General features: G+C 44.7%; 1 pseudogene; it reads left to right on the forward strand.

The window, feature by feature from the left end:
• The window catches only part of LOC146185277 (neural cell adhesion molecule 2-like), a 41,562-nt pseudogene extending 23,607 nt beyond the window's left edge, over window positions 1–17,955 (forward strand).
• The last annotated feature ends 6,492 nt before the right edge of the window (window positions 17,956–24,447 follow it).

Consider the following 24,447-nt stretch of genomic DNA (forward strand, 5'->3'; position numbering starts at 1 on the left):
AAAGGCCAGGAAACCGAAGTCGTATATAGCTGACGTGCACAGTCATGAAATGACACTATCATTGTCGACGGTGTGATGTTTTATGGACTACAACCAGGTGACCCAATAAAACCTCTTGATTAAATTAGATGCCGATAGGAACACTAAATGCAGGACATCTCTGCATGCACAAGTATGCGCTCTGGATTTTCAGTTTGAATACTGCAATATACCAAGACGTTGAGCTGCCTAACCAATACCACGGCGACTGTCATGGGAAAATTTAAAAACTTCCGTGCGCACCAGTTTCTAATAAGCTGTCTTGAAGGTGGCTTAGCAATTGAATATGCAGCGCCGGTAGTTTCGCTTGATTCTGATGATGTCGACACTAAAGCGCATGGATATATTGCTGTTCAGCTTGTCCAGCTACCCAAGCACTCAAAAGCATCGCATGCTCTTCAGGGGCTCCGCTCACTGAAGTGCACACTGGAAATAATCCCCGGAACTTCGTCAGAATCGCGTGCCGTAGGAGGCTGGTTCAGCCTAAGCGATGGCAGAAAAATTGTGCCGGCAAGGCTTGGGCGGCGGTATATTTTATTTCGGAGTTCGCAGGAATTCACTAGCTGCTGGCGGTTAACGGAGTCCGCGTTTACTTCATTTTTCGCTTATTACGCCAATGCATAACCCGTTAAATTGAATCTTAGAGGCAGAAAAGAAAGTTTTCGAGATCGAGTCAAAATTTCCTGAAGCAGGTATGTCTTTTTTATGCATGATTTCAGGCAGCAAAGCGAATAAATGCCGAGCTGTGCGATTCGGGTTACGAATAACTTCAATATAGTACTCTGCAATATTCCTTTAAAACTTACGTTTATTATGCACAGCGTGGAAACTGGGATTCTCGGAATTATTTATGTACTTGTTTCATAAAGTCTAAACTAAATCGGCACCTCAAGTTTCCGAGCAAAAGAAGCGAAAACGAAAAAAAAACTTTCAGACCTTTTGCTTTTCGCTTTCCATGTCTAGGGGCTGCCTGTTTATATAGGTTGCGAGTAGAGAAAGCTTGTGCTGTTTACTTCTGGCTTTCCATGTCTAGGGGCTGCCTTTTTATATAGGTTGCGAGTAGAAAAAGCTTGTGCTGTGTACTTTAGAACGATTCTAATCAATTCTTCAAATTTCTTTGCAACATCTCTCTGTGGCATTTACTGACCCAGTGACACTATTTAGTGCCACCATTTAGTCAACAGTGCGCACTACGTTGTCACCGGTGCAGTGAAGCCCACTGCAGTCAAAGTGTCGCTGCCGTCACTTTCCCCTACGTCCGCCGATGGTGCGACGCTGGTGGCAGGAGAGATGGCCGAGGCCCGGTGTCTGACCAAAGGGGCTCGGCCACTGGCGCAAGTTGCGTGGTTCAAGGGTGGCCAAAGGCTGCAGCATGATCGCTTCCTTTCTCGGGAACCCGGATCGACGCTGAGTGCCGTCAGCTTCGTGGTGCGCGCCGAGGACCACGGCGCACAGCTGACTTGCCGCGCCGACAACCCCAGTCTCCCTGGTAGCGAGATCAGCGACTACCTTGTCTTAAATGTCCACTGTAAGCTCTTTTCTCATTATTTGCTCTTGTTCACATTAAAAAATCTTCTTGACAAGGACTTTAGTGACTTTGTTGAAAGTTCATGGCCTTGGAGTTTGCTTCTTGACCATACCGTGTAGCTCATAATATTTTCCCTTTTTTGCAAATTGCCTGACTGCATGAGTATGCTTGGAACTTTCACTAACGCTAAATGGGCGCAGCTACATCGTATAGAACCGAATCCGCCGAGGCCTAAACATTTTAAAACGACTGTGCATGCCGTCTGCACTTTGCTGGAATCACCGCATTCTTTTACTGCCCTGGATGTCTGCTGTGTCGGAAGTACTCTCTGAAAGACGAATTATAAGTAAAGCAATGTGTTATCTTAAGCTTATGACATAATGAGATCTCTGAACAAAAAATATACGAAAATGCTATAACATAATTGATAGATCTTTCAAGTTATAAAGCTCATGTAATGTCTGTGAGCCAGTTTCTTGTGGACAGCCAATGGTATTCTTCTAATCATCAATACCTCATTAGGCGGCACTTTTTCACGTTTTGGTTTCATTTCATCTCATTCAAGTGTTTGGCCCAATTTAAAGTGACTGGACAGCCAAGACTGTCGAGAAGTTCGAGAAGCATATTATGGCCGCAGTATCTTTGGGCACTTTATGCGAGTCTGAAGGGGTGAGGAGAAAAAATGATGCTACAGAAATAGCGGTGTGGGTACGTGGTCGAGAAATGAGGAAAGGATGGCAAGTGTGATGAGATGTGCTGGCTATTGGGACAACGTAAAGCGCGCATGAAAACTAACTGTGAAAAAAAAAATTGTGGATTATGCAAAGGCTGGTTATGCGGCGACGAACTGAGAGGTGGTTTATACTAGATTTATCTTTGAACGCTCACACAAAATGTCGTAAGAGTAGAACGAATGAATGAATCTGGCTGCTCTGGTTTCTACTGTTTGAAGTGCGTTGATAAGGTAAGCGTGATGCACGAAAAAAAATGTCGCGCTGCATTTCGTATGATATACTTTTTCTGAAATCATATTGTGAAGGATGACAAAAGTTGTTAGAGTCGAGGAAGTTGATGATATTTATGGAAATGACGTGTTAAATTCATAATTTTCTGCCGTAACCCATGGTATTCCATTTTACCTATTTTACTGTATCGTCTGCAGATCCGCCACAGTTGTCACTGACTGCTTCTGAGCAGCGTCCCCGTGAAGGTGACAATGCCACGCTGCGTTGCGACTGGAGCGCCAACCCCATCGTGAACGCCGTTTGGTGGAGGCGCGATGGCCAGCTCCTTGAATGGAGAAACGAGGTGCTGCACCTGGTTAATGTCACTAGAGCACAGTCCGGCCTCTACGAGTGCCTCGCTTCCAACCGATTCGGAGAGAGCTTCAGCAACCAACTGCGGCTTTCTGTACAGTGTAAGCTGCTCGGTAGAATTATTTACTCTCAAGGTTTGCGCCTGATCGCCATTCTTTGTTGGAAGTCTTATGCGGAGACCGTTGCAGAAACTCCTTGTTAACTAGGAGGACTGAGGTCATTATTAAGAAGTCTAGTGTTTTTCAGCGGGACATGAAATCTACCGCCGTATCCGGAGAAAAGGAAAACAGTAGTCATGAACTACCAAGACAGTTTGGTTTAAAATTCATCGTTATTGTCGCGGCATTCAATATTCATAACCAGCAGGCATCTGGAGCCGGCGGTTTTAGTTCTTCTACGCGTGAGCAATTGTCCTAAATGGAAGCTTCATGTTTTGAGCGAAAGTTCTAGTAACAAACATTTCAGGTTTCGAACATATAAAAAAGCCTTCAGAGGCGAAAGCACAGTAGTGTTAAATTTTGGTTTCATGAGTGTGAGAATAAAACCTTTGAGTTATGTTTCAACTAACTGATGCTTTCTTTTTCAAAGTTCAGTATATTCCTCAGTAGAATGTTCTGTGTTTCCAGTTGTAGTTCTTTAAAGCTGCGTTATTTGTTCCTATGTGAAAATATTTATCATGTTTTTAGCCAAGATGAGAGGCCAAATTCAACCAACACAGTCAAACAGAATGAGGGCTTCACAGCCGCTATCATAAACTGTTCAACTTTTATATGCTCCGTGTAGTTTGTTTTTCTTTTGGCAAGGGAGAAGTACTAGACGTATGTTATTCGATTTGGCTTTGCCATAAACAAGCACCCGCTGAAGTTTTTGGCGACCTGATGAAGAGGTGCATATCAACAAGATTTTACTGAAAAGTCTTGTGTACAGACCTTTGGAAAGTTTTCTGCACAGTTCAAAGCGGGAAGGCGGATAAGGGGAAGGGGCGGGGAGAAGGGGCGATGTGGCATGTTTGCCATTATGCTTCAGTAGCACGCAGTAATAGGTGTTTACACTGTATGAGTCAGTATCAGCTGGCGACTCGCTTTTTTGAAGGACTAGCAACGAATTTCTTAAATGTTAAGCTTCTTAACAGCCTACACTGCATAAGTGCGTCGGCTGCCAGTGATGAGCCGCCTAATCTAGATGTGTGCCTGTTGTCAAAACAATAACGACTCTGGACGGGCTGTGGCTGATTCTTTCTACTTATTATCTCCTCGTTTCAACGCCATTAACAGACGCACCCGAGTGCGCGGAAGGGCAGCGGGAAGAATATGCGGCATCGCCGGAACTGCGCATAGCCTGCGAGGTGCGCGCCAACCCAAGCGACGAACTCCATTTCGAGTGGCTGGCCAACACGACGAGGCGCGTGGGTCGCATCAACAGCCTCGCAGTGAACGGTACCAGGGCTCTGGCTCGCGCCGTGGCCAACAGGGAATTGGAGTATGGTTCGCTTCTTTGCTGGGCTTCCAACCGAGTGGGCAAGCAGAGACAGCCTTGCGTCTTCCGTATCGTGCCACCAGGTATGCGCCATTTACTGCCCACCCTGAAGTTAAACAATACGCAAAACCTTCCGCGAACGACGGAAAAGAAATCCTGATAAGCCCAGATACAATTCACTGGTCACGTCTGTTGCATTACCACGTTGCTGCACGTGACCACCTCAGTTAGCTGAATTAGTAAGTAATAATAAATTATGATTCGTTGGAGTGCAGAATAAGTGAAAAATATTTTCAGTGGGTAACTCAATTATGGCTCAAAACTGAGGAATGCTGACAGTACTTCCTAGCAGCGAACTATGAGAAAGCAGTTACAAACAAAATTGTCTCCATTTGGGGCAATAGGCACCATTAATATTAATATAAATTCAAAGTTATTGCTTGTTTATAAACTAGTCTTTCTTCTTTTTATACGCTGCTGACGTGTTCACGATTTGTTTTTCGTAATGCTTTTTGCAGCCCCTCCTGGACGGCCGCACAGTTGCAACTTGACAGCGCACAGCCAAGATGGTATTGCAGTTACATGCGCCGCGGGATCTACTGGCGGCCTCCCGGTCACCTTCGTGGCTGAATTATTCGCAGAAGAATCTGGTTCGCCGCCCGCTTTTCTGCGCAACGCCACCGATGCCAGGAGGCCCCACTTCATATTCGAAGAGCTTCCGCGAGAGGGCGCTCTTCTCGTCCGTGTTTACGCTGTCAACTCGCAGGGACGCAGCAAGGCCGCAGAAGTGCGCCTTCCGGCGGGCCTGTCTCTGTTGCATGAACCATCACCGGCTATAGGTAAGCAGCGCAATTATTTCGCGGTTTCAAGAACCTGAATTCAATAACAATGCCAGAAGGAGTAAACCAAGCTCAGCCAGGTTATGTTAGTTTTGGACGGCATAACCTACACGCAAGGCTTTTTGGTAAAGCAAAGCGCAGCTAACTAATTAAAGTTAGCAGACCCGGTTCGCACAATAGAGCGACGCCAGTTACTAACATAAACCGTTACTACAGAGAGGATGATATTATATTACGAATGCCGCAAAGCTCGTGCACCGAGAAGAGTAATGCTTTCAAAAACGTTTCCCTTTTAAAGCAGAAGGTCTGCTGTTGTTAGACGTGTTCACCTAAAGGGGGCGTTTTCTCCAAATATTCGAGTAAAATCTTGCTGAGTACAGGTGCAAAACAGCTTTTTCTTGTTTATTGCCACTATGTTTGCCCAATGTTTAATATAGTAGAATATAAAGCCAGACGCAAACAGCTTCAAACATAGTTAGTTTAAATTCCGTGCTTTTTTACAGTTAATAAAAAGAAATCGCTTAAACAGATGCCATATAAACATATCACCACACTGCACACTTTACCACAAGAAATGTTGTATTCTCATTCCTGTTGTCAACACTTCTTTATAGCTTCCCCGATTCACCTACTGCACCGTTCGCTATAGCGCCTTTGTACAAATCATCTACAAATTGTTGTTGGGGGAATCGTAAATGACCGTCATGCGAATATCAACTGTTGCATGCAGACTTAGTGCATGTTCAAAGTAACTTGTATATGCCTCAAAATAGTCCTCTATAAACTTCTGCTTAAGCTTCGAACGTTTAATAACGTTTTGTCTAGTAAGATGATACTTTCTATTTCCATTTGATGATTACATAGGCCCACAAGCCCTTAATTTATCAGATTTGCAATTAGCGCTAAAGTAGATTCAAGCCTTTGATGTCGCCCCTTTCACCATACGTCATACAGCGTTAAGCTCGTCAAGCTGGCTGTCAAGCGAGGACGGTTTGCAACGTTGTACATATTTTGAGACTTGCTTTTTATTAAGTGTACCATGGGCGCCATTTTCACCAACAGCGCTAACATCAGCCTGCAGACGATATTAAGCGTTCGTGCTGTGCTGGTGCATGGTGGGAAATACGGAAGTAAAAATTGAATGCGAAGAATTACTTGCCTCATGCATGGCGCGCACAAAATGTCTGAACAGAATGTGTGCGATGTGGCTGCGTAGCTTAGGCCGAGGATAACAGTCACAAATATTCGGACGTAGGATAGCTAATATCGCCTACAGGTGCGCTGGACTAAATATACTTCTTAATTAATTGCCGTTAGTTAGTTAATTGTCAATAAATATTGAACTTTACGCTATAGTTGGATATTTTACATTGCGTATATTTGAGTTATTCTAATTTCAAAGCCTAATTGACGACAATTAGATAATTCTGCCTAAGAATAGAAGCTTCGGCTATGTCTTGTCATATATCGTTGCAAAGGTATCAACGAGTAGAATCTAAAATAAAATGATTTAACCAAGCAAAACTCGTGTAAAACCGTAATACCGCTCCAATAACTCGGTTCAATAACCCCACAATAGATGAAAATACCTTCGCTTATAATGACTTATTTAATGCACGTCAGTGTACTTAAATGTTCCCGATGTTTTTATTTCCTTATTCTTTTGCAAGTGTTCCGCCACAAGTCAGATTTCGTTTGCTCTGGCATTGTTTTTCCTCGTGCGCAGACGCTAACTCACTGAGGCTGCCTGGACACGTAATAGGATTTCTCATCACAGCAGTGGTTGCACTGGCCATCGTAATCGTATCTCTTACGGTAACGAGGCACTGGAAGCGCAGGCGGAGGCGGAAAGGTACGAAAAAAATTCTTTATAGACGATAAATTTACTTACCATTTACTTACCGATAAAGTTACTTACCATTTAATGTTATTACCTTGTATTATATATTGAGATAGACTAAATAGTGCTCGAGTTGCTTCTATAAATGTCTGTAAATTATAAGCTTTTTTATATATATCGTTAAAAAGTATCTATTTCGATAGCCAGTCCTAGAGTAGAATAGTGGGAAAACAAAGTACTCAGACGTCGAACGGAGCTCACCGTGTCGAGAAAGCTGCATAATATTAATATACTGACTATATATCGTGCCCATGTGCCTGGGATTACAGGCGTCATATATCAAAGCCTAAACTAGGCGCCCATGTGAGAATATATTCTTTTGTTTCAAATTGTACCACTGTGGTTCTCAGCGCGACAACAGGCTATTCGGTAAAAAGGTGAAGGAGGTTTTGATTGCCATAAGAAAAGTTTGAAAACTTTGATTGCCACAAGAAACGAAGAAAAAGTAAGTTAACTATCCCTTGAAAAATATTATCAAATATTTTTAGTACGCATTTTGTGCACTTCTAATACTACAAAGACATTTTTGTCTCCTCGAAACATAACTGAACGCTGTGGTTCTGAAAATTACCGTGGAAGATGCATACTTAGATTATCCGCAGTGTACATTGACGTTTGCGTCTCAGCCGCAGGACAACGGTATGCACGTGATGAAATCAGATATTTATTTGTTCTGAAAATGAACCAAAATAACATGCTTACAGACACGCAAGAGGAACATTTCGTGTTGTGTGAAAATTTGGCGACAAAATCTCCGACTTGACTGGCTCCGTTTTTTCCGCAGATCCCAAGCATCTTGTGGAACTTCAGAAACTTCAAAAGTAAGTTATCATGGCTAGTTAAAAAAATTCCTAAGACGTGACTATAATGTCGTATTTTTAGCGATGCAGAAAAACTCTGGCGTTCGCTGTATAATGTGACTGTTCTTCCTATTTTTTTCGTTCCATTCATATGCGTGCTGCTTGCTTAAGCCTTCCATTAGCGTGCATCATAATTACTTCCGCCAGTCAACCAAAGACGTGCTCATACGAAGGCTCATCAATCGATGGAAATGCGTCCGCCTCGATGAACTTGACATGAGCTGAGGTGATCTCCTTTCCGCGCCGCTGTACAACAGCGATCCCGACTTTTTTGAAGCCGTAAGACGCGTCAAATGGCTTCTCGATCATACGTAACTGCGGGCATGTTATTTACGGCAGAGAAGCCCGTAGCATGAAGTATCAGTGATGCCGCTACATGCTCTCTTCCATACGTTTTCCCCTGTCGGCTCATGGGTGCGGTCCTCCATCGCGGTCGCCATCGATCGCACGGCCAACACCATCGCTCTAATGCATCCCCACACAGGCTGGCCGCTCAGTCGGTGCAACGTTTCTCTCGAAATCACGCACCGTCGGCGAAATGATGGAGCGCGCTCTGCGTTACGTGCAGCAGATGATGGCGTGCTTTAATATCCCCCAAAGTTGAATCAATCATCGAATACGAAGGCAACTTTCATGCCTCAGATGAGTTTCATTATCAGATTGATTTGGCGTAGCCATGCTTGTCACTAGTGTCGGAAACGGGACCAGCCGGGCTTGTGGGGCGTTAATGTATTTGTATAGACCTAGGACACTCGGTTGAAACTGGTTCGAGAAGACCAGACATTTTGTAGTTCTACCACAACTTGAGCGACATTTACTTGGTAGAACTCGCCGATGTTAACTCGTTACCAAGACATGTCTGGTACTGAATACATTTTTGTTTCAATTTTATGATAGAAGGTAGACACGCCTGCTGCCTTTGAAGGAAAATTCTGTCCCTCTGCAAAACATATATCTATCGATTTCTTTGTCATCAGCCCCGCCGCAGTGATACAGTGGCTAAGATGTCCGGCTACTGTGTCGGAGTACCCGGGTTATAAATCGACAGCCGGCGGCTGCGCTTCGATGGAGGCGAAATGAAGAGACGTCCATGTGCTGTGAGATATCAATGGACCTTAAGGAACTCCAGGTGGTCGAAATTTCTGGAGTCATCAACTACGGCGTCTCTCATAGCCTGAGACTTTTTAGAACGTTAAAGCGTACAAACCGAAACTATCTTTGTCATCGAACTTCAAGTAGTGCAAGTTAGTTCATTATTAATAATATCAAGTGAACTCAAAATAACAGGCACAACGTTAAGAGGAAGCGCGTAGAGTGGGTCAGAGCAATATGTCGAGTTAAAGACATCCTAGCGGAAGTCAAGAAGAAATGGGCATGGGAAGGGCATGTAGTAACAGATTGGATAACTAAGGGTAACAAACTAGATTCCAAGGGAAGCAAAGCGCGGCAGTGGGAGGCTTAAAATTAGATGGGCGGATGAGCTTAAGAAATATGCAAGGGTCAAGTGGATGCAGCTAGCACAAGACCGGGTTATTTGAATATGAAAGAGACCTTCGCCCTGCAGTGGGTATAATCCGGCTGATAATGATGATGATGATTCTAAATTAGTGAGCCTAAGCGGGTCTTCCTGTTACATGTGTAAGTAGCCAGTGGAAGGAAGATATCTAGTAGTTAAGGTATCTCGAATTTCCGCCAATGACAATGTGTGCGGACATTGAGCTAGTTTTTATGTTATTTGTAATGTCCGCGCGGTCTGTGGGGCGGAAAATGCTTTATGTAAACAACTTCATCTATATACCTTTGCACTGATCTGAAGACAAACATTTGTCGATGCCACGAGGAAGTGGCACATACCCCCTCTTCCCTATCGAATGAGCGCCTGACGAGAGAAATCCTCGCTTTGTGTGCAGACATTCCCCGCAGAAAAGCTTTTGTGAGTGTGCCTCCGATGACGTCGTCTTCCAGTCGCCAGACCTGATCACGAGCAAGTACGGTGTGCCAGGCGAGTAAATTACGCATTTAATTATTGCGACGTGTCCATCTTTGTGTGCACCCCGCCGGGGTGGCGCAGTAGTTACGGCACTCGACGACTGTTCCCAAGGGTGCGGGATCGAATCTCGACCTCGGCGGCCGCTTTTCGATTGAGGCAAAAAGCAAGGCACCCGTGTGCTGAGCGATGCCAGCATGAGTCGCTTTGGGACGTTAAACCCCACAAACCAATCCATCTTTGTGTGCACCGCTTATAAAGAGGAACAGCGGTAGGACTTTGTCCTAAGAGAAGGGGGATAGCGCGAGGACAGCCGTTTCTCGAGGATGATACAGTCGACAAGCATGTTGATCACCATTTTTTCAATTCGCTTCGCAAGAACTATGGATGCAGTGTATGAGTGACATAGGCGGCACATTTTAACAAATATAGCTTAATAAATGCTACTTTCACTGATTGTCTTAGTAAAGCGGTAAAACGGGTTGAATGAAAGAAAAATAGCGTTTTTACAGGGAGGAGAAACCTGTTTATAAACTAGTAAGTTTATAAACAGGCATGACTCAAAGAACACTGCCGGCAATTCAATGACAGCAATGTAACTGTGCCTAATCTAATGTGCTAGACTGGGTTGCAGGTAGATTTGGTTAAGATAGCAAATTTAGTGCGGTTCAGCGTGACGGTTACTCAGTGCTGTACATCAAGATGTAAAAACTACTAGCCGCAGTTTTGATGCATTTTTTAGGGGAATAGAATTACTTGCTTGCATTTAGCTAGGACTACCTTTTATAAAAGAAGCGAGGAAAAGTATCGCTAAATGGATTTCGTTCCTGATGTCATATTTAGCTAGCGAAAGTCAAGTGAATAGGAATGCATGCAGAAAGAAATATCGAAATCCTTTTTGCATTCATCATTTTGGATTAATATGGCTGCGTTGCCGTTCATTAGGACAATGTCCATTATTTTTTTCATTGCAGCTACTTCATTATCGCAGACATGAAATATTAATCAGATACATTGTTTATTTTCTACCCCACAGCATCTCCCATATCTCTGAATGGTAGACGGATAGCGCTGATTTGACCGGCCAATGTAATCTCTTATCCTCCTTGCTTACTCTGCCGGCTCATTACCTTAACATGTTTGTACTTTAAATCTTTGGTGGAAAGTGCGCGTTAGCGGCACCGTCTGATAGAAAGAGGGCGAACTCAGTGCCCAGCAGTGTCATGCTTGACACAAGTAGCACCGTTACAAATTAACTACTTATGCCGCAGGGTCTCGGTAACATCATGTAATTGTTACACAGTGAACTAAATGCATGCAGTACTGCAATTTAGAAGCGAGTGATGTGGTTGACATTGAAACGATAGACGTGGCGCTGCAGTGACACAATCTGCCCTGATTATTTAGCGTCACCGCGTGCATGCAATGGCAACATAGTTTTAAACTTCAAATTTTTTTTAATGTTGGTATAAATATTAGGCATGGCGCACTGTTATATTTGTGCTGCTCTTCTAGAGTACTCTTGTGCATCTTCTATAATCGATCGCTTCTTTCATTTAAGTCGTGCAGACCAAGCCGTGACGGTGCCAGTTCTGCCACGTGATGTGGTTGGCGGTGCTGCACTGGATGTGTGCTACCGCGGTGCAACCGACATTGGTTCTTGCCAGTCACCTTCAGAGCAGCTTAAGGTAGGCCATCTATGACGTCAGTTTTTTTCTTAGGAATTGCCGACAGTTATCACAATACAGCGCGGGTGAGAGTGGAATGCGCCAGGAGAAGAGAACTAACAGTATTTATGTGCTGGGCTCTCGTAATGGGCAACGGGTGAGAAAAATCATGATGCAAGTGAGGAAAAAAAAAAGCAAGGCTGCTATCTTTGATTCTAGCAGAAATAACGCTCAAACTTCAAGAAACGCCGCGAAAAGCTTGTATCTAAAACATGTGGTACAGAACCTTCTCATTTTAGCGCTTTATTAGATAAAGCCAGCTATTTTTTTAATCTAGAGTGTATTTCGTAAGCATCCCTATTAGTGATGAATACCCTTTTCGCCGTTTCATTTCACATTACATCAGCATGACAGTAGCCGGATACGTAACTGTCGGACGAAGCAACCGAATAAGCACTACGTGTATCTTGCAGCAAATGCTGAAGTACGATTGGTAACGACCCAAATACAGAGGGTAATAAAAGTAGCCCAACAATTCTAAATGAGAATTCAGTAAGGAATGTCTTAAAAATCGTGCTCTGGACTGAGCGTATTCGTGAAATGAAGAGCTCCGAGCATTCTACTGTTGCGCGACACGTTGAGTGTTAAGGAGTTATATCTAGGATCCCTCTTCTCAATTTAACGGAACGTGAAGCTTTACGCAAAACACGTCTTGTACGTGTGGACCAGGAGGCACTCCAGCATAGCCACATTAAAATATAAAGAACATTTAGCCAATACCATTTCTTTAAGGCAAGTAATAGATATCAAAAGTTTTTGTATTCTTGTGCGGTTTTGGCCTTTCTGAGAAGTAATAAGCCAAGGCAGATAAGGGAGCCTCAAAGTTACTTTACTTGCAGAAAGCTGTGAAAAATAAGAAGCCATGGACTGAATATTCATCAAGTATTTTTTACTGAAAATTAGGAATCCTCAATGTTTGTTCACATGAAAAAAGCTCTGAAGGGGGCCGTCTAATTCTTGAAGCATCCTTAGTCATTCTTTGAGCAGGAAGAGCCTTAGCACAACGTGAAGCTTCTTTTGTACGCAAACTGTCGGGAATACGCATTAGTAATATGTCTATAGTTATTTGTTAGGACAAAAAAATTATTAACAACTATTTCACCATTTTTAAGTCGAAGGGTCTATATAGGCACATTATGCATTCTAGTTGTGTTATTTCAACGTGCTGAATGTCTTAAAAAATTTTTGAGGCACTTCATCATCATCATCATCATCATCATTATCAACCCGACTATACTCACTGCAGGGCGAATGCTTCTCCCATATTTTTCCAATTAACCCGGTTCTGTGCTAGCTGCATCCGCTTGACTCCTGCGAACTTCTTAATCTCATCCGCCCACCCAACTTTCTGCCTTCCCCTGCCACGCTCTCATTCCCTTCGAATACAGTTTGTGACCATAAGCGACCATCGATTATCCTCTCTTCACACTACATGTCCTGCTCATGCACATTTCTTCTTCTTAATTTCCACTAGAATGTCAGTAACTTGAGTTATTTCTCTGACCGCTCTGCACGCTTCTTATCTCTTAATGTTACCCCTACCATTTTTTGTTCAATAGCCCTCTGAGTTGTAGAACGAAAAATGCCCTCCTAGTTCCATAGCCCTCTGAGTTGTCCTCAACTTAAGTAGAATCCTCTTGGTTAACCTCCACGTTTCAGCCCCATAGGTGAGCACAGGCAAGATGCAACTGTTGTATACTTTCCTATTGAGCGATACCGGTAAGCTGCTAGTCATAATCTGCAAGTGCTTGCCAAATGCGCTCCATTCCAATCTTATTCTTGACGCACATAAGGACCCTTAAGAGGGATAATGTGAAAGCCATTGGGGCTGATTCAACTGTAGTGTTTATTTGACAGGACCCCGCCGATCACACAGTGCTTCTTCCGTGCAGGATCCGAGGTTTAGCAGGTCCATTCGGCGGCAATGGCACGCGCTTAATATTTGGCGCCAGATTGCGTGCGCCACACACGCACCTGGACGCCGCGTTAAAGGCGTCATCGTCCTTGCACCCCCAAGTTGCCATGGAGGCAACTTGGGGGTGCAAGATTTGATCAGGCAGTGTTTCGTGGTTCTAAATATATCAGCTGTGCGGCGTCAGTAGTGAGTGGTAACTCTGCGGCATTAATCTCTGCGCCGCATCAGCCATCAGATATGCTCTACCGCGCAATTAAAGAACGAGTGGTTATACTCTGTAGCAAGCATTCACGTTAAACAGCGTGGGAAGCAAGCACAAATGTATAGGACACCCGAAGGAGGGCATCACTGTGGGCGTTCTAATTAGGTGGATATGAAGGTTGGCTGAAAGAAAGTTGAATGCTTTTAAGGAATCTTCACAAAGATTGATTTAAAGTTGGCCCTAGGACATTTATCGCCAAACGCGATTTAAAAATGTCCGTAAAAAAGAAAACAAATTTAAAGCCATAATTCAATGCACAACTTCCCTTCCTTGAGGAGTTTTAAAACATTTCCCAAATATACAGTTGCTATGGTAAGCTGGGATGGAAGCGAATGGGCTTAGTTCATATGTAGCCAAGTGCTTTTTTATTAGTTTATCAAGTTTTAAGGATATGAATAACAACATTCAGCATACCTCTCCTTAAGCTTCCTCATGCTGGTTTTCTTTCACGACTAAAACGTTCTACTCAAATCATATACTTGCATGAGAACGACAATCGATTGTAATTTGTATTTAACATTTATTCATACAATTCACCAATTAAACGGCGTAGGTGATCTTGGGCGCATTCTTTCTTTTTCCAAAAGCTCACGACGTTCGTCGGCAGCCCGAGCCTCGAGGTTCGGAAGCCATCGTCCCCTCCATGCGTCTGCGGTCAGGCATCTAGCCGTGTATTGGCAGGAAGGGCTGCCCACGCAAATGAGCAACATGGCATGCTCGTAGGCACGCCGCTCTTAACTTCAAGCCAGCCTGGAGAAGAGGTATGTACACGTTTATGTGATACACACTGGTTTTCAATAAAAGAGCTATGTCTTGAGAGTACCTCTTTGAATACGTATTAAGTTCTCCTGCCTGTCCCTCTCGGAGTAACGGGCGATAACAGCTGTCTCTACACTGATGACTTCAGTGAATAGTATATTAATAAGAAAGTGTTCGTTTTTAATGTTAGTTTCATTTGTGTGCGGCTGCTCTACGTTTTATTGCGTCGTTTTTCTTTTTCAGGCGCATCATAAGTTTCATTAAGTGGTAGAAAACCGTGCGTTGATTGAAAAGGACGCAGCAGCATTCCAACAGATACCCCTGCCTTCAACCACATGAGAACGATGTTACCTGCCTTCAGCCACACGAGATTAATGTTACCTGCCTTCAACCACACAAGAATGATGCTACCTGCGGACCAGCGACCGAAGTTGCAGTTGGAACACATCCGGTTCCATATGATAGGTTTGTGCTGTGCCATGTTTATATAGTGTCGTCTCTGCAGATATTCCTGTGATAACCATTTAGCTCGATTGCATGTTCTAGCAAAACGACGTTGCGTAGGGCATTACCCATCCCACGAAACTGGACTAAGAGAACAATCATCACATAGTCCAGAAAGCGTGCGAAACAATGCTCCAATAGTCACTTTTTAAACATATAACCACGACCGAAGTAGCCACCAGTAAACTATAATTGAACGTCTAAATCACATGAAGTATAGTGCGCCATAACGGATGTAAAAAATCACAGTGGCTTAGCTGTAGTTAAGCCTAGAAGATTGCGAAAACAAGAGAGGCGAAGTGCCTCCTATGGAAGACGACATCACCTGTTAGGGTTCCTCGATGCACGCGCTCTCGCGCCCTCAAAGAGTGGACACAACTCCGCCATATTTTTGCCCACTCTTCTCATAGAGCTTCAGGAGCATAGCGGTGGAGGGGGCGAGCGCATCGAGGCACCGTACCACCTGTTAGACCACAGCGCACTTAGTAGGAGAAACGTGAAACACCCGGCATGGCTACGAGCCACGCTACCTTGAAGAGCCGACTTGGTAGCCTATCTTCGCCTTGATTATGACGTCACACCACCTGCTAGACTACAGCGCACTGAGTGGGAGAAGCACGAAACGCCCGGCGTGGCTGCGAGCCACGCTACGCTGAGGAGCCGACTTGGTAGCTCAGCTCTCGCACCGGTATGACGTCAGTAGTCACGTGGTGTAAAGCGTAGCTACCGTATCACGCTACGCTGAAGGTTTGCAACCTGGCGTTATATTGCTTTCGCAATAAAACGGTACCTACTCCGCATATTCTACATCCAGTAGATTGTATTCTCGCCTAATTTAGACTGCCTTAAGACCAACTAAAATACGACTGTAATACCCCAGATATCCTCCACTCTCCTGACACCTGCAGTTCATAGAAAAAGCAGTGGGGCCAATGTCTCCAGGACTAAGTGAGAAATTAAAAAATCTATAAAATATACATTTTTGTGGATATAGCGTTGCTTGACCTTAATCACGGTATATTAACGTTCTTGTAAGACTAACAAAAATGTCCTGCTGTCTGCGGACTCCACTGTTTGCATCGCGCGAGGCTAGCAACAGTTCTAAATACGTCCAACGCTATTATCAAGGGATCGTCTTAGGACCGATGTGCGCGTATGTATCTTGATTGCATATCACGACGCAAGAGAGATAGCATCCACCCGTTCCGTATGGAATGCAGGCTTTGTTGCGCTAATGAACAGAACCAAGAAAGCGCTTAGCTTGATTAGCTCGATCGATTTTCTTCTGCGCGACCATTATTTGATTTTGGGGCTGCAAATATTCAGATAATGCGTGAGCAAAAGTTTTTTTTTTTTTTTCTGTCCCTCCTGTTGCTTTTCTTTTTTTGCAGTCGTGACATTCGGGAATGATTTTTTCGCAAATTGGGAGGCTCCCTTTTTGTGTTTTTTGCGAGTGGGCGATGACTGAACGGTTTTGATATCATCGATATTTTAGCTGGATGGGGGTGGGTGATGGCTGGTTGGTTGTTTGGTGGGGTTTAACGTCTCAAGGCGACTTGGGCTATGAGAGACGCCGTAGTGGAGGACTCCGGAAATTTCGACCACCTGGGGTCCTTTAACGTGCACTGATATCGTACAACACACGGGCGCCTTGCTTTTCGCCTCCATCGAAAAGCTGCTGCCGAGGTCGGGATTCGATCTGGCGTCCTTGGGAACAGTAGCGTCGAGCGCCGTAACCACTGCGTCACCCCGGTGGGGTGGTGGGTGATGGCTCGAGACATTACGGTATAGGTAGCTGAAACACAAAGTCTCAAAACAAGTCAGAATAGCGCCAGCTTGCATTGCAAAAGACGTTCTCGCAGGAAATACCGTCAAGCAGTCTCGACCAGGCTATTAAAAGCACAAATACAGAATTTGCACAGTCACTGCCACTGTGTCTACCCCAGTGCGAATAACTTTCATAACTCTCGATTACTTCCAGCGAGGTGCACTTTCGAGACTTCGTCCCGACAGTCCCCAACTGCAAGCGCTGATAAACTCTTTAGCGCTGGACTCGTCGCCTCGTAAATGTGAGATGCTGAAACGGCAGTTCAGAACGCCTCTGGTCCACGTCAGCCTGCACCGTGCCTGTAATCCGCCGTCCCTTTGTAAACCGGCCGCGTTTCAGTTGTTTCGGTAAAGGGGCTAGCTATTATTATTACTTCCGCAGCCAAAGGCAGGCATCTTTTTACTAATCAACTTTCAATCCGTTATTTTTCTTTCCCTGATTGCTGCTCCCGGACTTACCACTTTATCTAAAGGCCTATTCGATGCAAAAGAATGTAATTAAGTCTTGCACATTATATGCTGATAATGTAAGAACAATTTTGCCTGGCAAATTTGCCAAGTGCAAGAAGATGTGTTATGCTGTGTTATAGCTTACTAATACTGTGCCCATTTAATTAAAAAACAACATCGTACATACAAAAACGTAATTTTATGCCGAATGCAAGGAAACTAGAACCACCGAAAAGTTTCGACTTCAATATATTGAACTAATGCATAAGTGTTCTATTATGCTGAACAAGACAGAAAATTCTCACTAGTATGATGACTGTGAGCAAAAAAACACTTATTACGCTTAGTGTGCAAATTTTGCTTCTTGCACGCAAACAGTGGCTTGTCAATTATTATGGAGGTTTGAGGAATGCATGTGATTCCACAGCTGCATAGAATCACGGGGGCTCGATATGTTCATTTTGCTACGTGCTTGTTTACCGCTACAAATGTGTTTCCAATTCTAACATTAATCCTTTGTTGCGTTTCTACATTCAGATGGCGACCTGGATAACCCCAAGGAATGAAATTTGTACCTTTGGAAGAGCTTCGATTTTTCTAAGGAACCTGCACTGCTTATTGCAGACAAAGGCTGGAAGCGTCAACGTGAATATATATATAATCAGAATAAACTTCTACAAAATTTCGTTTCTTAACATCGTTTGAAGTTTGTTCCTCTCCTCCTCCTCTTACTACTGATACCAGCAAGGGATGAGAGGGCTAAACAAAAGAACCCAATGAGTTGTGCAAGCTTTCCTATTTAGCCGAATAATTTATCGACACCGTCCCTGGATCTCAAATGGCAGAAAAAAACAAGATCGAGTCACTGATACGGAGAAGCGTCCAACGAGCATTGGGTCTGCCTAGATGCATCTCAACCGAGAGGTTCATACTACTAGGCGTACGAAATACCTCGTCTTAAATAGCCGAGGCATTTTGCGTTGCCCAAATACAGAGTCCCAGCGAAACCAAGACGAGAAGAAAGAATCTAGACAACGGCTTGATACAACCGAGGGGAATATCCCACAAAATTAAAGTAGACAACAAAATCTGAAGGAAACTAGTAGTTCCCCCGTTACTACGAAACTGCACCCTGAATATAATAAGGCAGAAGGGAGAAGAGGGCGAAAGATCTAAGCCGAAAATACAGCTTCCTACAACCCGAAACGCTAGCGTATATATGGATGCCGCGAACGGGCAAAACCAAAAAGCGGTAGCCGCGGTAGTCAACGGAAAAGGGAGAGCGGTCTTCGCCGCGGCAATCAGTACCAGAGAAGCAGAGGAAGGCGACGAGGTTGAAACAGCGCTGGCCGGCGTAGACACGGAAGCCCCACTCATCATCAGTGACAGTAAAACTGCCATCTGAAATTTCTGTAAAGGTACAATATCCGCCGTTGTGGAAAAGATTGTGGCCCGACAAAATATCGCGAGGATAATGAAAATAACCTGGACGCCGGAATATGCCTTCTCTCCCGGCGACGAGGTGGCACACAAGTTAGCTTAGCCGTCCACCACCACCGAAGCGGTGGCGGGTGCAACGACGGTCCACAATAAAAAAAAATTCAGTGGCAGGCTGGACTGGCTCAGGACCCCTCGATCAAGGGAGCAGAGAACGCACGGTAAAATTTAGCGATCTCACTTAGCACTACAAAATCGAGCGCTGGAAGATACCATCACCAGATGCAGCTCTCAACAACAGACAACCAATCTCCTGGAGACGACTCCAGGCATACACTTTCCCCAATCCAGCTCCAGTATACGCTTTTTATCCAGAAATAAGATCAGATCAATATTAGCATTGCGGGACAAGATGATTCGTCGCCTACGTACTCTGGTTATGCTTATTCTCCCCGGGAGGGCTGTAAATATCTATAATGAAAAAAAGCTTGGAAGGCTACTGCACAGCTCGTACTCCGAGGCCTAGCAGCGACCAACCAACTGGCCAAAGAAGGCCGCCGAGGACATCCAAGACATCCCGGCCAGCATTTGAGGCAGAGCTACACTCTGAACACCCCTCAGGCCAAAAGCAGGGGGTGTAGTAGGTACGCAAATATTTCTGTTGCAAAGCAAAAGTTGATTTTTCATGCTATTACTGCATTATTATTCAATACGCAAAGTTCATCACGGTAATAAAGGAACTCATTTTATTGCTTTTATGTGTATATAAATGAATGATTTGTTTATGAAAAAATATTTTGCAAACAAATACGGAGTTCTAGCTTACCTGATCAGATTAGGACATGCGGAATTGTCTAGAGATAGGGTGAAATTGCACAAGAAATGGCTCATTTTGTACTTGGTAGTCCACACAGTGCAGAAACGGTTCATTGTAATCGGGAATCTCCTTTACAAAGTGATACTTCAATAAAGCCTGTAATACAGATGAGCCCAATGGACGCAACTTTTGAATATTATCTTTGGCAGGCATAGGATTCATACGTCGTGCTGAAAAGCAATAACCTGCCTTATTCAATAATAAGAGGCTCACTCGCCCAACAGATGTACCTGCAAAACTGTTCATGTCTCCTGCAAACTTATCAATTTCATTGTTGCTAACTGCAGTAGTAGTCACTGCATTTGCTGCTTGTTCCACACTCGCGAGCATTTCGGAAAGAGAACACGCTTGATATGCGCAAAGGTCTTTTTATTCTCGATTTTGCCTTTCCACGACAAGAAATTCAACAGCTTTTTTGTTTCTCAAAACTCCGGCCACTGAAAAGTAATAAAATCATCAAGGTGAGAATATCAGGTACCTTTAGACAAAGAAGGTCATCCGCGTAATACTCGAGTTCTTCAACCACAGTTGCTCTTATTATACAAAATGACCTTTGAATAATGGTGCTGAGAAGTGCAGTGCGAACAAGGGTGAATAAAAATAAATGAACCGCCTGTGTAAGAGGTTCTTTTTGCGTTCCACTTTAGCGCTATGATTGCTGCTAATAAATTATTAACTACCGTACCTAGCAGCTACGTTTTTGAAGTATCTTTAGAAGAGCACCGAGAATTAAAAAAAATACAAGAAAGAATGCACTGTTTTATATGGTGTTCGAGAATGCAGAACTGCACTCTATTTAATGTCATTGTGTGGCCCGTGTAATGATGTCGTTGTCACCACGCCTGGCGCAGGCGGGAGCGTACGCAGAGCTGGTCTGCACAAGTGTGGACCACTCGACGCGGTAATTAAGACCTACAGCTAACGTCTTGCCGCTGCTGATGTTGCCGCCCGCCGTCTGCGCACAAGTCTCGGTGGTTTTTGAGACACTCTCGGGGCATGAGCCAGATGACCGCCATAATCACGAACCAAACGCACTTGGCACCCTTTTTGTTTTCATTTCTTCTTTAGAAAGGCCATTCTGCCGACCTCTCCTGGGCCCTAATTATACTTCAGAACTGCTCCTCTTGCTTTTCTTTCATACGAACGAACAAGGCATAAAATAAAGCGCGTGAATGTGAGTGAACATCCTAAGCAATCAAGTCTAGCCAGAGACGTTTTTTTAAACCCATTTGTTGAAATTCATTGCACAATCCTCTAGTAAGTATAGCGGAGCAGGACGGCCACGCTATATATACACTTTGCACAAGGAATAATTTATATCACCCCACAAAATTAGCGGGAAGGAAAGGACGATATCCATAAGATATAGGCGGTCCTCTGTATGCGTAAGAATTACACTACTTGTTAATTTTATAAATAATGTCTTTTCTGGCAACTGATGGGTAAATATGTGATTGGATTATTAAGCTGTGTAGATGCAAAACACGACCTGCGACTAACAGTGGTAAACAGCTGGATAGCGTTCATTTTCGAGCTCGTTGACTATCCTTTGGACCTACAAGCTATCCAGTCAACGACTAGCATTCCTGTTCCGTATCGGGCAAGATTATATGTGGCCCCGCTCCCAAAGAACATGTCTCCAGTCCGCAACGAAGGCAGAAGACCACGCCCGAGTGAATTATCTTAAGCGCGCGGGGAAGCGCAGTCCAAAAACTGTCTATGTGGATGCCGCTCTATACGAACATACATCGAATGCAGCAGCAGCCATCTCCAGCATGTACATCCCACACTGTACTATCACAGAAGCGGAAGTGGCGGCGATCATGCTGGCCATTACCTACGGAGACGCGACCAATCGAGAGGTTCACGTAATCACTGACTCACAAGCGGCCTGTTGGCTCCTTCTTGCAGGCAGAATACCTACAAAATTAGCTCACTTCACAACTAACCTAGTGGCTACAAATTCACTGCCCAAACATCAGATCACATGGGTTCCGGGGCACTCCGGATTGGAAGGTAATGAGGTAGCGGATAGGCTAGCTCGAGGTAACACAAACCCAGCGGCCACCAATCTTGGTCTCACAACTAGCATTCCTGTCCCCGCAGCTTACGGCGCGCGACTTAAGTACCTACGAGAACAACGTAGGATTTATCCCCCTCCACACAAGGAACTAAATGCACGGGAAACGCGGGAATGAAGACAGCTCCAAACCAACACTTACCCCAACTTACATCAATACAGCATAATTTTCCCAGAACACTACACAGATATATGCCCTTGGTGCAACGACCAGCACACCGCCTACCACGTCACACGGGGGTGCACAGGCCCCAAACCTGCACACATAAACATGCACCATTCGGAGGCGCAGTTGGAGGCCACTCTGCAATGCTCTGATCTAGAGACCCAGCGTAGGCTGGTAACTCAGGCAAGAGCGGCAGCTCAGGCCAATGGGGTCTTGAAATGAAGAATCCACTCACTGCCTTTTTTTTTCTTCTTTTTGAAATAAAGTTTTCTCTCTCTCTCTCTCAGCACACGTGCTTCAGCTTGTTTATGATTTAAGTCAAACATTTGTACGTTCAGTTTATGCAATCATCAATTTTAATACGCCTAGATGATAAAAATTTTTCACACGTGCTTTATAACAAACATCAATAAAGATTTTACAAATATAGGCTCACATTCAATTGGTTCGCCCGCATATGTGACAAGCAAGCTTTATATGAACATACTGTTTGTACGATCTCCTCTCTTTTTTCTTTTCTGTAATAACGTAACCCGGAGGTTTTAAAGGGAAAAAATGATAACATGTCTCCTCTATTGAACGCGTGAAAAAACTTCTAACGTGTTAAAATCTGTACTCGCATCATAACAACGAGATGCTTGTAGAAAGCCTGCGACTAATATATGTAGGAATATATTTTTGAGGTACGACGAAGGCTAGAGCGGCAACATTGCTCTAGTGCTGTCGGATATCTGAAAATTGGGGATTAATGGTAACGCGTATTGCAGCTAAATATTTTTCGATAAATAATTTTTCGCAATTAAAAATGGATGCTTTGTTGCAATTAAGCAATTGAAGCAGGTAATTAGAAAAATATCTTTATAAATATTTAAAATTTAAAAACACCATTTCTTTCGGGCTGCATCTCGACAAATTGCGACAATCACGATCCGAAGGACGCCGGTATTCTAAGCAGAGTGCCACCACCGTCAATCAACGACGCAAGTTAGCTGCCCAGCCCACAACCGCAAGCTGGCTCGTGGGCTGGGGTAGCGTCAAATATCACAGCCCAGAGGGGACAAAGAATGTGACGTGGAACTTTACCTTTAGTTTGAAGGAACTGGACGCGGGGTCTTTCTGGGTCCAAGAGCCAATCTTGTTGATTCACTTCGCCAATGGTTGCCATGCTTTCTAAACTGTAAAAGCTGATCTAGCTTTTACAAATGCTGTAAGGAAATATCTACCTCCAACTGGACACCTAAAACTAGTTAGAAATTTATTTATCAGAAATTAGGTAACTAGCTAACAAGCTAATTAGCTAGTTAACTAACTTCTAATTACGCTGCAGTAATGTACAGGGTCGTCCACTTCTAGCTATAACACGGTCACTACTTTCAAAGCAACATTGCGCCCGACGTAGGCATATATCGATGCAAAGCGATGCGAGCACAGAAGGACCCGGGCGTGTTGCTTCACATGGCCTGCCACTAAGCTATATTGCTTGGCCGGACGTAATGACGCTTTGAAAGCAGTGACCGTGTTATAGCTAGAAGTGGACGAGGCTGTACATGACATCCGTGTGCTAACCGAAAGCCAGCGGAGTCACATTGTAGTATGTGGCGGTGGAAGGTTGATAGGGTAAAACCCAAAAAATGCCTGCCTGCGTGGCGATGTTAGCCCACGTTCAAGATTCGCATTTGGCTCAAGTCCATTTCTACCTCCAATACAGTTACAATTTCTCTGTACCTTTTTTTAGAGCGCAGCTCTTTGGCTCCCGTTCCAGGGTTTCACGCCGTCGTCGGCGAGAGACGGGATAGCAAGTCGGCTCTTCGGCGCGCCGTAGCTACGCTCCACGGTCGAGCGGCGGCAGTAGTCGGTCACGTGACTAGTGACGTCAACCAGAGCGCGAGACGGGGGACCAAGCCGGCTCTTGAGCGCGCCGCAGCTATGCTCCACGGCCGGTCAACCACCTGCGAACGGCGGCAACCGATGACGTCATACAAGTTGCAAGAACTTGCAGGCCTAGCTGCGGTTCATTGCGCTACCGAAAGAAGAATCTGTGAATAAATAATAAAATTTGGAGACGGCTGAAAAATATTCCTTTCATTTCGTGGATACACAGGAGATTAGCAATGTGCACCGCCTCAACGAAACACTTTGCGTAGCCAAGCGGACATTGCTTTCGCAATTTCCAGGCTTCACTAAAACTAGCCCCAGCTAATTCTCATCCCCCCAGTTCGAGCCGGCGCTACGGCAACCGGAGCCTCGCAGGAAGAGGGGGTAGGGGGGAGAGGGCACTCAGCGGCGAATGATGGGGGCAGGAGCGTGCGCAGCAACCGGAGAACACGAGGAAAGAAAGGCGGGGGGGGGGGGGTGGGGGGGCGTCGACGGAGGCAGCGCTAGCAGCGACTGGGTGATGCCGCTGACGCCGCTAGCGAGTCAAGACAACGTGACTGCGTAGAACACCGTCGCCGCCATGCAGAAAGAGGAGGAGGAGGTCCCCCTCCTTCCTGCGTGGC

Source organism: Amblyomma maculatum, chromosome 6, assembly GCF_055883805.1.
Source record: "Amblyomma maculatum isolate TAMU_Amacu chromosome 6, ASM5588380v1, whole genome shotgun sequence".
In the NCBI taxonomy this organism is placed as follows: domain Eukaryota; kingdom Metazoa; phylum Arthropoda; class Arachnida; order Ixodida; family Ixodidae; genus Amblyomma; species Amblyomma maculatum.